At 38.0% G+C, this 10,813-nt stretch overlaps 1 long non-coding RNA gene across 1 annotated transcript; it reads left to right on the forward strand.

Annotated features, from left to right (window-relative positions):
• Positions 1–325: 325 nt before the first annotated feature.
• Positions 326–7,918, forward strand: LOC149455513 (uncharacterized). Its single transcript, XR_016314043.1, has 3 exons — positions 326–773; positions 4,449–4,513; positions 6,426–7,918. It is a non-coding gene; the product is annotated as an uncharacterized LOC149455513 (long non-coding RNA).
• The last annotated feature ends 2,895 nt before the right edge of the window (positions 7,919–10,813 follow it).

Genomic DNA, 10,813 nt, shown 5'->3' on the forward strand with positions numbered 1-10,813 from the left:
TCAGTGTAATATCAACCCATGCTGGGCACAGCCCTGCTGAATAATTATCTGCAGAGCACCTGTGAGAACTCACAGCATGCAGAGTGGTCTGCAAAAGCTCTCCTTTGATTAGGCACCAAAACTGCTGATTTTCCACTGCTGATTACTAGGAAATTGCAGGCTCAATTTAAAAAATTTTTTTTTATAAAGGAGTAGAGGTTGCTTACCTAGCAAAGTGAATGTCAGGAACCATTTTCAATTAAAATTTCTAAGAAATAAAAAGGATTTTCCCTAGCACATCATAGGGCATTTGAAGTGAATACATGCATCTAATGATGTACTAACATTATAGCTGAAAAAGTAATAATTCTCCAACGCTTCCAGAGAGCTCACATATGCTGGCCATAAACTAGTCGAAAAATTGTTCGAACTAGTTTTCAAATAACGAACACACAGTTATGAGAACAATTGATATTGTCATCTTGCAATGACCAAATTCCAGTGGACATGAATAATTTTTTCACTTGTTTTGTCACATATCCGCAGTACGAAACAGTTCTCGTTTGATTTTTTGGCTCAAAAAAGTCAAAAACAATTTTCAATTTGTGCCCACTAACTGAAAATCCATCATTTGGACAGTTTGTTTTTCATCCAAACAATTTTTTTTGTCTAGTGTATGACCACCATGAGGTTAGCTTGATGTCACTGCACTTTCTGCTAGAATCTTGGGAAAGATCACAAATCTTATGAGAAGGTGGTCCTGCACAATGGTCGTGATTTGGGATCCTTGTAAGGTGAGGAAATTTTACTTATACTTGTAATATTGTTTTACTAAATTGTGTTTTTTTTTTTTTTTTTACATGGGGGGCATTATGATAAGCAGACCGTGCTTTTTGATGCATTAAGTGCAATTCTCTGACACATGATTGGGTATCTAAAATGAACACTCCTCTACTCTAGTAAAACAACTTAAATTTCTTCTGAGCCTGAAATCTTGCTTCCCGTGTGACAGATATGCTTTAATTTTTTTAATCTTACAAAAATGTCCCATATGCCCCAAATGAATGAATATCAGATAGACTTGGCATGAACGTGTAACTTGATCTAATTAGTGACAGGCTGCCTCTTTAAAAGAGCTCTTTTATTGGTGTCAGGTTCCCTTCAATTACACTACTGATCAGTTTTCAAGCAATATAATGAAGACCTTTCATCAAAGGGTTTTAATCCTCCCTGTATGACAAAGATCTAGTACACAGAATAAATTCTCCCTAATTTTAAAGACAAAGGTTAAGAAAATTAGTAACACTATGGATTGTTAAAAGAAAAAGAATGCAGTGCAATATTACATCTGTAGCGACGTTGTTGAACATCCGCTTTAACAGTTAAAAAAAAAAATAAAAGATTCGAGATTCAGAAAAAAAAAACAAAACATAAACCTTTTAAAGACCATAGGGTTCATTTACTGAAAGACTACAGTATGTTCGCTTTTCAAAGTGAATGTTCACTTAAAGTTGAAGGTTAGATATAAAAAAAATTCTCATTACTTGTAATGAAGGATATCCCACGTCATGCAGGTAGCTGGAACCTGTAGAAACTTTATATGGAAGAATGCCCTCTCCTCTTCCTGTATCGGAACTTCTGGTGCGAGGGTTAATAGATGCATGTCTTCTGTGAAACTGCTGTAAAAAAGTTCCTGATGAAGACCCACTCCCTCCTCCACCATTGAGAAACATTCTTTTATTTCTTTCACTGAATGTGACACCATCTGTGAATGGGGGAGAGAATCTTGTGAGTTATCAGACTCTCCCCCATTCACAGACAGTGAAAGCAATGAAAGAAGATTTCCCAATGGAGGAGGTGGGGGCAGGTTCACATCAGGAACCTTTTAACAGCAGCTTCACAGTAGACCCAAAGCTACTATCTGCAGCACCGGAAGTCAGAGAGAGGAAGAGGACGGGGCATCCCTGCACAGAAGATCCAGCTGCCTGCACAATGTGGGGCATCCTTCATTACAGATAAATCAACCCACTAAATCTATGGAGGATGTTTTTCTAGTCAAACTTGACCTTTAACTTAGGGAATGAAGTGAGAAGCTACTAAGTTTACTTCAATCCATTCCGTTTTTTTTAAATTTCTCTTCAACATGATTCATATCTTATTTATGAAGGAAAGTAAACATACACTTTGTAAAGTGAACATTCATTTGGCAAGTAGCAAGTTAGAGCAACCATAGATATACAGATGTTACAAAAAAATGAACAATATCAACATGTCCGCAAGATAGTTGGTTTGTTGATGGTTCACAAACCATGGCCATAACTATGGGCAGCACAGTGGCTAAATGGTTAGCACCTCCGCCTGGCAGTAGTAGGGCCCATGGTTCGAATCCCAACCCTGGCACCACCTGCCTGGAGTTTGCATGTTCTCCCTGTGACTGCGTGGGTTTCCTCAAGGTACTGTGGTTTCCTCCCACACTCCAAAGACCTGCTGGTAGGTTAATTGGATCCTGTCTAAATTGTCCCTAGTATGTGTAAGTATGAATGTGAGTTAGGAACTTTGGATTGGACACCCCTTGAGGAATAGGGACTGATGTGAATGTACAATATATATATGTAAAGCGCTGTGTAAATTGATGGCACTACATAAGGACCTGAAATAAATAAATAAATGTGTGATGGGGTCCCATAGCAAAACCTCATTCCTATGTAATCTCAAAAGCAATTGCTCTGGTGCTACAGAAAATTAAATGCTTTCTTAGCAATTGTATAGCGGTTCCCAAGCCATATACTCTATATTTTATTTTATTAAAATTATTTTCCCAATGTTACTGCAACCCCTTATTAATCACTGTGTAGCCAAGCAGTGCTATGCTCCCAATATATCTGGACCAAATAACAATCACATGGTTTACAATAGCTACAAATGATTGTCTTAAGCTGGCCATACACTATTTGAATTGTGCCTTTAGGAAATAAATTCCATAGTGCCAATGTGGGGCAGACAGACACAGCTGGAGGAGACCTATGGACTCAGGTCTGCTCACTGACCTGCACTATGGAATACAAATGGAGATATGTCTGCTCAAATCCAAATAATTGACATATCTAACCACTTGCCCTCCAGAGGATTTACCCCCCCCCCCTTCCTGACCAGGCCATGTTTTGTGTTACGGCACTGTGTTACTTTAACTGACAATTGAGCGGTCATGCAATGCTGCAGCCAAATAAAATTTATCTCCTTTTTTCCCACAAATGGAGATTTCTTTCGGTGTTATTTGATCACCTGTGCGGTTTTTATTTTTTGTGCTAGAAACAAAAAAAGGCCGACAATTTAAAGAAGAAAAACAACATTTTTGATTTTCTGCTATAACACATATCCAGTAAAAAAATTTAACAAATCAAATTTCGTCCTAAATTTAGGCCAAAATGTATTCTGCTACATGTCTTTTCTAATGAAAAAATCCCAATACGTGTAAATTAATTGGTTTACGTGAAAGTTATAGCATTTACAAATGGCAGTAGATATACTGGAATTTTTATTTATTTATTTATACTAGTAATTGCGACAATCAGCGACTTATAGATGGGACTGCAGTGGGCATTCAATTAATTGGTTTATGAGAAAGTTATACCATCTACAAATGGCGGTATATATACACTGAAATTCTTGTTTACTTTTTTTTTATACTAGTAATGGCGACAATCAGCGACTTATAGATGGGACTGCGATGGGCATTCTGACACTGAGTGGGAACTGACTAACTGTCACTTACATCCCTAGTGACACTAATACAGTGATCATTACTAATAAAAAGAACTGACACTATACTAATGATACTGGGCAGGAAGGGGTTACTGCTTCCTGACCGCCTTATAGCAGAACTAATGCTACAGGGTGGCAGGGCTGTGCAAAATCAAGTATATATACAGTACGTGATTTTGTAGCCATTGGCGGCTACAGCTGTCGATCACCGAATCCTGGCCGGTGATTCCCCGCCGGCACCCAGCCGAGTATCACTGGTGGGGAGAGGTCTGTATGTAAACAATACAGATCTCTTCCCTGTCAGCTCCAGAATGCTGCTTTGTATTGCTCTGCATAGCAGAGCAATACAAACCAGCGTGCTTACACAATAAAGCACAGCACACACTTAACTCTTTGATCACTGCAGATGTTAACAAATAAGGTGTTAATATGTGTGATCATATGTAAACAATGAAAATTCTGAATGAGCCCTTTGCACACTGATATACACCCTTACAGATTTCTTGAAAGTGCCAAATACTTATTTGCTTATATGAATTAATGGAGACAGAACATAATGCAGACAGACCTGGGTGGAGGAGAGCTTTCCATATAATTCAACACAGACTATATAATCAATGTACAATTTAAGAATTTAAAACCTAATACTATAAATTTGTGTTACAATTACAGAGATCTTGATTCATATGTAACAGATTTTCTTTTAGGTGTTGGAGTGTTCAAAGTATACTTCCCACTGGCGTACTGCCCCAGTGTACAAATAACTACTATGGTAAGTGGTAAGTGATATTGGTATCTTGTGATAGAGAACAAGAAAAGGGACATTTGCAGAGCCACCTGAAGGATGTTTGTCATGAATAGCACCGTTACAGTCTCATTCAGAAAAAACATAGTTATATAGTTATATAGTTACATAGCTAGTTAGGTTGAAAAAAGACACAAGTCCCTCTAGTTCAGCCAATAGAAAAAAGTACAAATGGAAAACCTCCATATACACAGTCCTATAACCACAGTTGATCCAGAGGTAGGCAAAAATAAAACAATAGAGATTAATCCAATTAATTCTAGTGGGGGGGGGGGGGGGCATTCCTTCCTGATCCCCCAGTAGGCAGTTGAATATTCCCTGCATCAAGTGCTCTTGGTGTCATTACTTATAAATGTTAGTATCCAGTTATATGTTGTGCATTTAGGAAAGAATCCAGCTCTTTTTTCAAACAATCTACAGAGCTGGCCAGAACTAGTTCTTAGGGGAATGTAGTCCACATTTTCACAGCTCTTACTATGAAGAAACCTTTCCATGTGTGGAGGTTAGATCTCTTTTCCTCCCCTTCATGATGTCCCCTTCCTCCCCTTCATGGTGTAATGATCTGAGAGCATTTAGCAATCAGTAGCATTTTGCAGGTGGCCAGAGTGTTGCTTGTCAGAATGGCCCGGCATATAGCCATGACAGTACAACTATCAATAGATGAATATTTTTTTTCTTCGATCCGCCAGCTGGCTGATCAATGAAAAACAAAAAGATTCCCTCTTCTACACATTCGAGGTGGATGAAGAAATCATCCCTACTGAGCTATTGTATTTTGACAGCAGGACTCCTCCATTGCCAGAATACACTGACAAAATACACTGATCAGCACTGCTTCCAAATGGCAGTAGTGCTGATCGAACAAAATTTTTCAAACATTCTTGTCAATTGATCACTAGGTTGACTGCTTTTGAATGGGAATGGCCATAGATGGGTCAATTATCTGCTGGTCCCTGCTCAACTGGCCAAATTTGGATTCATCTATGGTCAGTTTAAAGCTTTGGGGGTTGCAGTATGCGTACTTCTAATTTCCTGAGGTTCATCCCTGCCGCAGTTTGCCCTTCTTCCCCCCTAGAGATGAAAGCTATTTAAAGCTGAAGTTTAGGTATGGCTTTTTTTGCATAGTTACGTTGGACCAGCTTGTACCAGTGGAAGTATACATATGCCATACCTGTGGTATTCCAGGTATTCCCCTGGACACTGGAAATCATTGTAGTGGGCACAGTTACCACAAAAATCTCCAATAACTTGCAAGTCCCACCTGCTTAGCCCAGGCACCATTCAAAGAACACTTTGCATTTACTCAATGAATGCAAAGCATTCTCTGATTGGACAATGTAGAGAGGGAGACATGGGACCTTGAAGCTAGCAGCAATCACTGTAGTAGTGGTGCCTATTACAGTGATTTCCAGCTTCCACAAGGATCAGCCAGGTATGACATACAAATATTTACATTGATCCAAGCTGGACCAGTCGTAAAAAAAAAGGCCATACTTATACTTCAACTTGACTTCTTCCAGGTGCCAAGCTTTGGCTACCTTCATTGGCCTGCCTGGGATGATGTCACTCCTGCACATGTACAGGAGTGCAGTCATCCCTGCATAAAGGTGCTGTGCTGAAATGTAAACTGAATTTGCCTTTCATAGTGTAGTATGCATTCTGAAGACGACTGCAAGCAGTTTCTGAAAGTGGGAGTGGGACTTGGCTACACTGTTTATTACTCCCAACAGTGTTAAAAAATCCCCCAGAAATGTAATTTCCTGCTCATGAGACTGGCTCACTGCTTTTCCCGGCAGGTTTTTGTTTAGAGGACTGAGATTCATCCAATCATTATAGTAGGTAGGGGCTCTCTTTATTACCTTTTTTTTGCATTTTTCAGAATGAAGATATACATGGAATGGCCTGTCTCGGTATCTGCAGAACAGAAGTAGAAAGAATCTGCAATAAAGTTCTCTGAATTATTTGTAATTTACAGTATATGGCTGACCTGAAGCGTATTATTATAATTTTTTTTTCTTATATCTTTATTAGTTTTATAATACTAAAATCCACATTATATCAAACATCGTAAAACACAAAACACCATTTTTATTTATCATTCCCCATCCCTCCTATTTTACCCCTCCTTCCAGTCCACCTCCCCTTGTCTTCTTACCCCTTTCATTTACTTCTTACTCTTCTGATGTTGTTCTGCCTAACTTTTTTCCCCTCTTATCCTTTTCCTTCTCTCTTATCTTTCCCATACTCTCTTCCTTTACCGTTCAATTACTTATTTCGTTACACTCCAACCACTTCTAAGTATCTTTTTTATTTTTTAAAATTAAACCAACCTTCCCAGGATTTTTTAAGTTTTTCCATTTTATCCTCATCTATGTGGTATAGTTCTTCCATCTTATATATATACTCGACACTATTTATCCACTCTTTTATTTTTGGGGGCTCTATAGTTTGCCAGGCTTTAGGAATGAGACTTTTGGCAGCATTTAATAAATGAAGCAATATCATATTTTTGTATTGCTTTACTGAAACCTCTGATTTGTGGAATAAAAAGACCTACGGATCTAACGGTATATTCATCTTTAGAATCTATTGTGTGTATTGAATTATCAGCCCCCAGTACTCCTGTATTTTAGGGCAATCCCACCATATGTGTGCCATATTTCCCTTACTCCAACATCCTCTCCAACACATAGGTGAAACCTCTGGTCTTTCTGTATGTGCCACATTGGGTGTAATATACCATCTTACAAGACATTTATAATTAATTTCAACTCTATTCATATTCACCACCCCATGTGTCAATCTAAATATTTTATTCTTTTGTTGCTTTTTCAATTTTGTTCCAAGCTCCTTCTCCCACTTATGCAGAAACATTTGGGACACCGGACCATCTATTTCAGTGAAAATGTTATACATCCTAGAAGTGGCATGTTTATGTATTATATTTGAGCTGAACAATTTCTCTAGAGGGTACATATCTTCCTCAGTCCTTAGTGGCTGTGGGAGCATTGCAACAAAATGTCTAATTTGATAATACTGCCATTCATCCAGTGTAGAAAATATTTCCTTCTTATTTTTTAAATTGTGTAAAGAACATAATATTCCCTTATGAACAATATGTTTTAAACGTGCATTTCTAGCCTTTATCCATTTTCCTGAAATATTATCATTCCCGGGTGGGAAAAACTTTGTTCCCATCAACGGGATTGACAATGAGTTAAACTTGCAGTCCTTCTGTTTGTGCATTTCATCCCAAATTCTCAGCACATTCCATGTCAAAGTGCTTGTATCTTCATCCAATGTACTCAACTTTTCTCCCGTGAATTATATATCCAATCTGCAATTCATGATAATAAAACTGAATTATATGGAGCGTATTATTTTACTTCACACTAATAATAATGTGTGCCTGGCAGGTCTAGAATAGCAACCTTGGCACCACCTGCCTGGAGTTTGCATGTTCTCCCTGTGCCTGCGTGGGTTTCCTCCGGGTACTCCGGTTTCCTCTGATAATCCAAAAACATGCTCATACTGTAGATTAATGGGTTCCTGTCTAAATTGGCCCTAGTATGCCTATGTATTAATGTGAGCTAGAGACCATAGATTGCAAGCTCCTTGAGGGTTAGGGACTGATGTGAATGTATAATATATATGTAAAGCGCTGCGTAAATTGACAGCACTATATAAGTACCTGAAATAAATAAATGTGCACAAATTTTATTAACCTCCCTAGCAGTATTCCCGAGTGTAGCTTGGGGTAAAATGTCAGTACCAAAAGCGGTAACCCCGAGCTACACTCGGGCTTACCATGCGGAGCTGCATAGGGAGTCCCTGCAGAGCTTACCTTGTCCTTCGCTCCCGCGATGTGTCCCCTGCAGCGTCCCTGGCCATCTCCTCTGGCTGATGCCGGCATCCGGCTTCTGTGTTCCGGTCCCTGTGACGTCGGGACGTACGGGTGGCGGCGGCGGGAAATTTGAAAATTTTAAAAAAAATTCATTTTTTTCAAAACTAATTTTACATAGTAAAACATTGCTGTTTCAAACCATTTCACATACATTTTGTCCCTAGTGCTTTGTCCTGTCCCCTGTCTGCATTTTGACTGTTCTTTCTGCCTGGAAACTTAGAAAAGTCCATGGCATCCAAAAAGCATCCCTTTAGGTCAAAAGCGGGTTTAGACCAGCTAGAGAACAGCGATAGTAAATCAGAACCACTTGCAGAATTGAGTGATAATGATTCATGGAGAAATTCGTCATCAGACACTGAAAACAATTTTGCGACTTTGCTCAGTGATGTGCGAACTTGGCGCTATATTTCAAATTTAAGTGTTTTTGGTTTGATTATAATATTGAATTAAATTTATTATTATTATGTTATTATTTTTTATGATTATTTAATAAATTATAATTTATGATTTTGTGTTTCAAATTTTATCATACCCGGGATGTTTAATAGACTCTTGTTTGGACAGATTTCAGTGAGTTATTCCTAAATATTACAGCCTACAATAAAAAAAACTACATATTTCCATGCAATATAATGGTACCGCTTTCAGCACCAAAAATCTGAAATAATCATACCGCCAGGGAGGTTAACAGCCATGAGAATAACTGGGGTAGAGCTGGGTATACAGAATGCTGCTGTAGACCCTTCAATATCCATCAAAGGTTCAGGGTAATCAAATTTAATCTAAGACCAGAAATTAAAAGGAAAACAGGCTATATTCAACATTTTTTTTCTTTAATAAAATGACTGACCCAGTAACAGTTTTAGGCCCTTCATGGCAGCAAAGATACTTCAAATATCCTCCATGAGGTAGAACAGGTAGGTAAAGAGTTTACATGGGCTGACAAGAGCTGAACAGGTAACAAATGCAAATTACACAGTTTTACCTTATTACATTATCAAGAAAATGAAAGTAAATGTGACACACATCATTTTAAGTCTTTTTTGTATTTTTGAATTCAATAAGCTTACAACAACCAATAAAATAAGGCAAGCCTCTTTTTTTTTTCAATCCAGTACTTAGAATGTTCAATGAACTGAGAAAATATTATAGCTGGAGATAAGATACTCTATTATTTCTAGTAAAATGTGTTGCCTCACCTCTGTGAACAACCTCGAGTCTTTTAACACACCTGGTTACACCAATGGTTGCAAACACTTATGGGAGCACAAATATCAATATTCTGCACACAACTACTGAATGTTCTAGTAAATAAGCACCAGACTGGTTACGATAAACAGGGTAGATATATTGTCACAGTTTAAGGTAAATGGCAACACATACATAGATGAGCAGGTAGAAGAATCAATTTTACTCACAGTACACTAATCAATGGAATTTCTAAGCTATAGCAGCTTAGAATAGAATACTGCACCAAATGAGCAATGTCAGCACAGCAATTAGTGGTAATAGCAGTAATGATTAATTCCACAGAAACCCCTCTGCAACCAGTAGTCTATACCCACTCTGTATGAAAGGTTATGATGGCATGTGAAGCTCCCCCTGACTGTGGACAATCAGGGCAAAATTATGGTGAAGCAGTTGATTGGTAGACAATTCTTAGCTTTTATTCTGAACTTTCAGCCGGCTAGTGTTGGAGAGCAGTCTTTAAGGTGGTGCATATAAGTACAGTCCCTTTAAAGTCTGCATGCAGTGATTTAAGTCACTAAGTAGATGATCAATCCCTATATATTCTCTGCTAGCCTCCCTAACGGTATGATTATTTCAGATTTTTGGTGCTGAAAGCGGTACCATTATTTGGATGGAAATATGTAGTTTTTTTTATTGTAGGCTGTAATATTTAGGAATAACTCACTGAAATCTGTCCGAACAAGAGTCTATTAAACATCATGGGTATGATAAAATTTGAAACACAAAATCATAAATTATAATTTAATACATAATCATAAAAAATAATAATATAATAATAATAAATTTAATTCAATAATATAATCAAACCAAAAACACTGAAATTTGAAATATAGCGCCAAGTTCGCACATCACTGAGCAAAGTCGCAAAATTGTTTTCAGTGTCTGATGACGAATTTCTCCATGAATCATTATCACTCAATTCTGCAAGTGGTTCTGATTTACTATCGCTGTTCTCTAGCTGATCTAAACCCGCTTTTGACCTAAAGGGACGCTTTTTGGACGCTATGGACTTTTCTAAGTTTCCAGGCAGAAAGAACAGTCAAAATGCAGACAGGGCCCAGGACAAAGCACTAGGGAGAAAATGTATGTGAAATGGGTTGAAACAGCAATGT

This window comes from Staurois parvus, unplaced genomic scaffold (genome assembly GCF_062004578.1).
Source record: "Staurois parvus isolate SC_StPar_1 unplaced genomic scaffold, SC_StPar_1.0 ptg000392l, whole genome shotgun sequence".
NCBI classification, from domain to species: Eukaryota; Metazoa; Chordata; class Amphibia; order Anura; family Ranidae; genus Staurois; species Staurois parvus.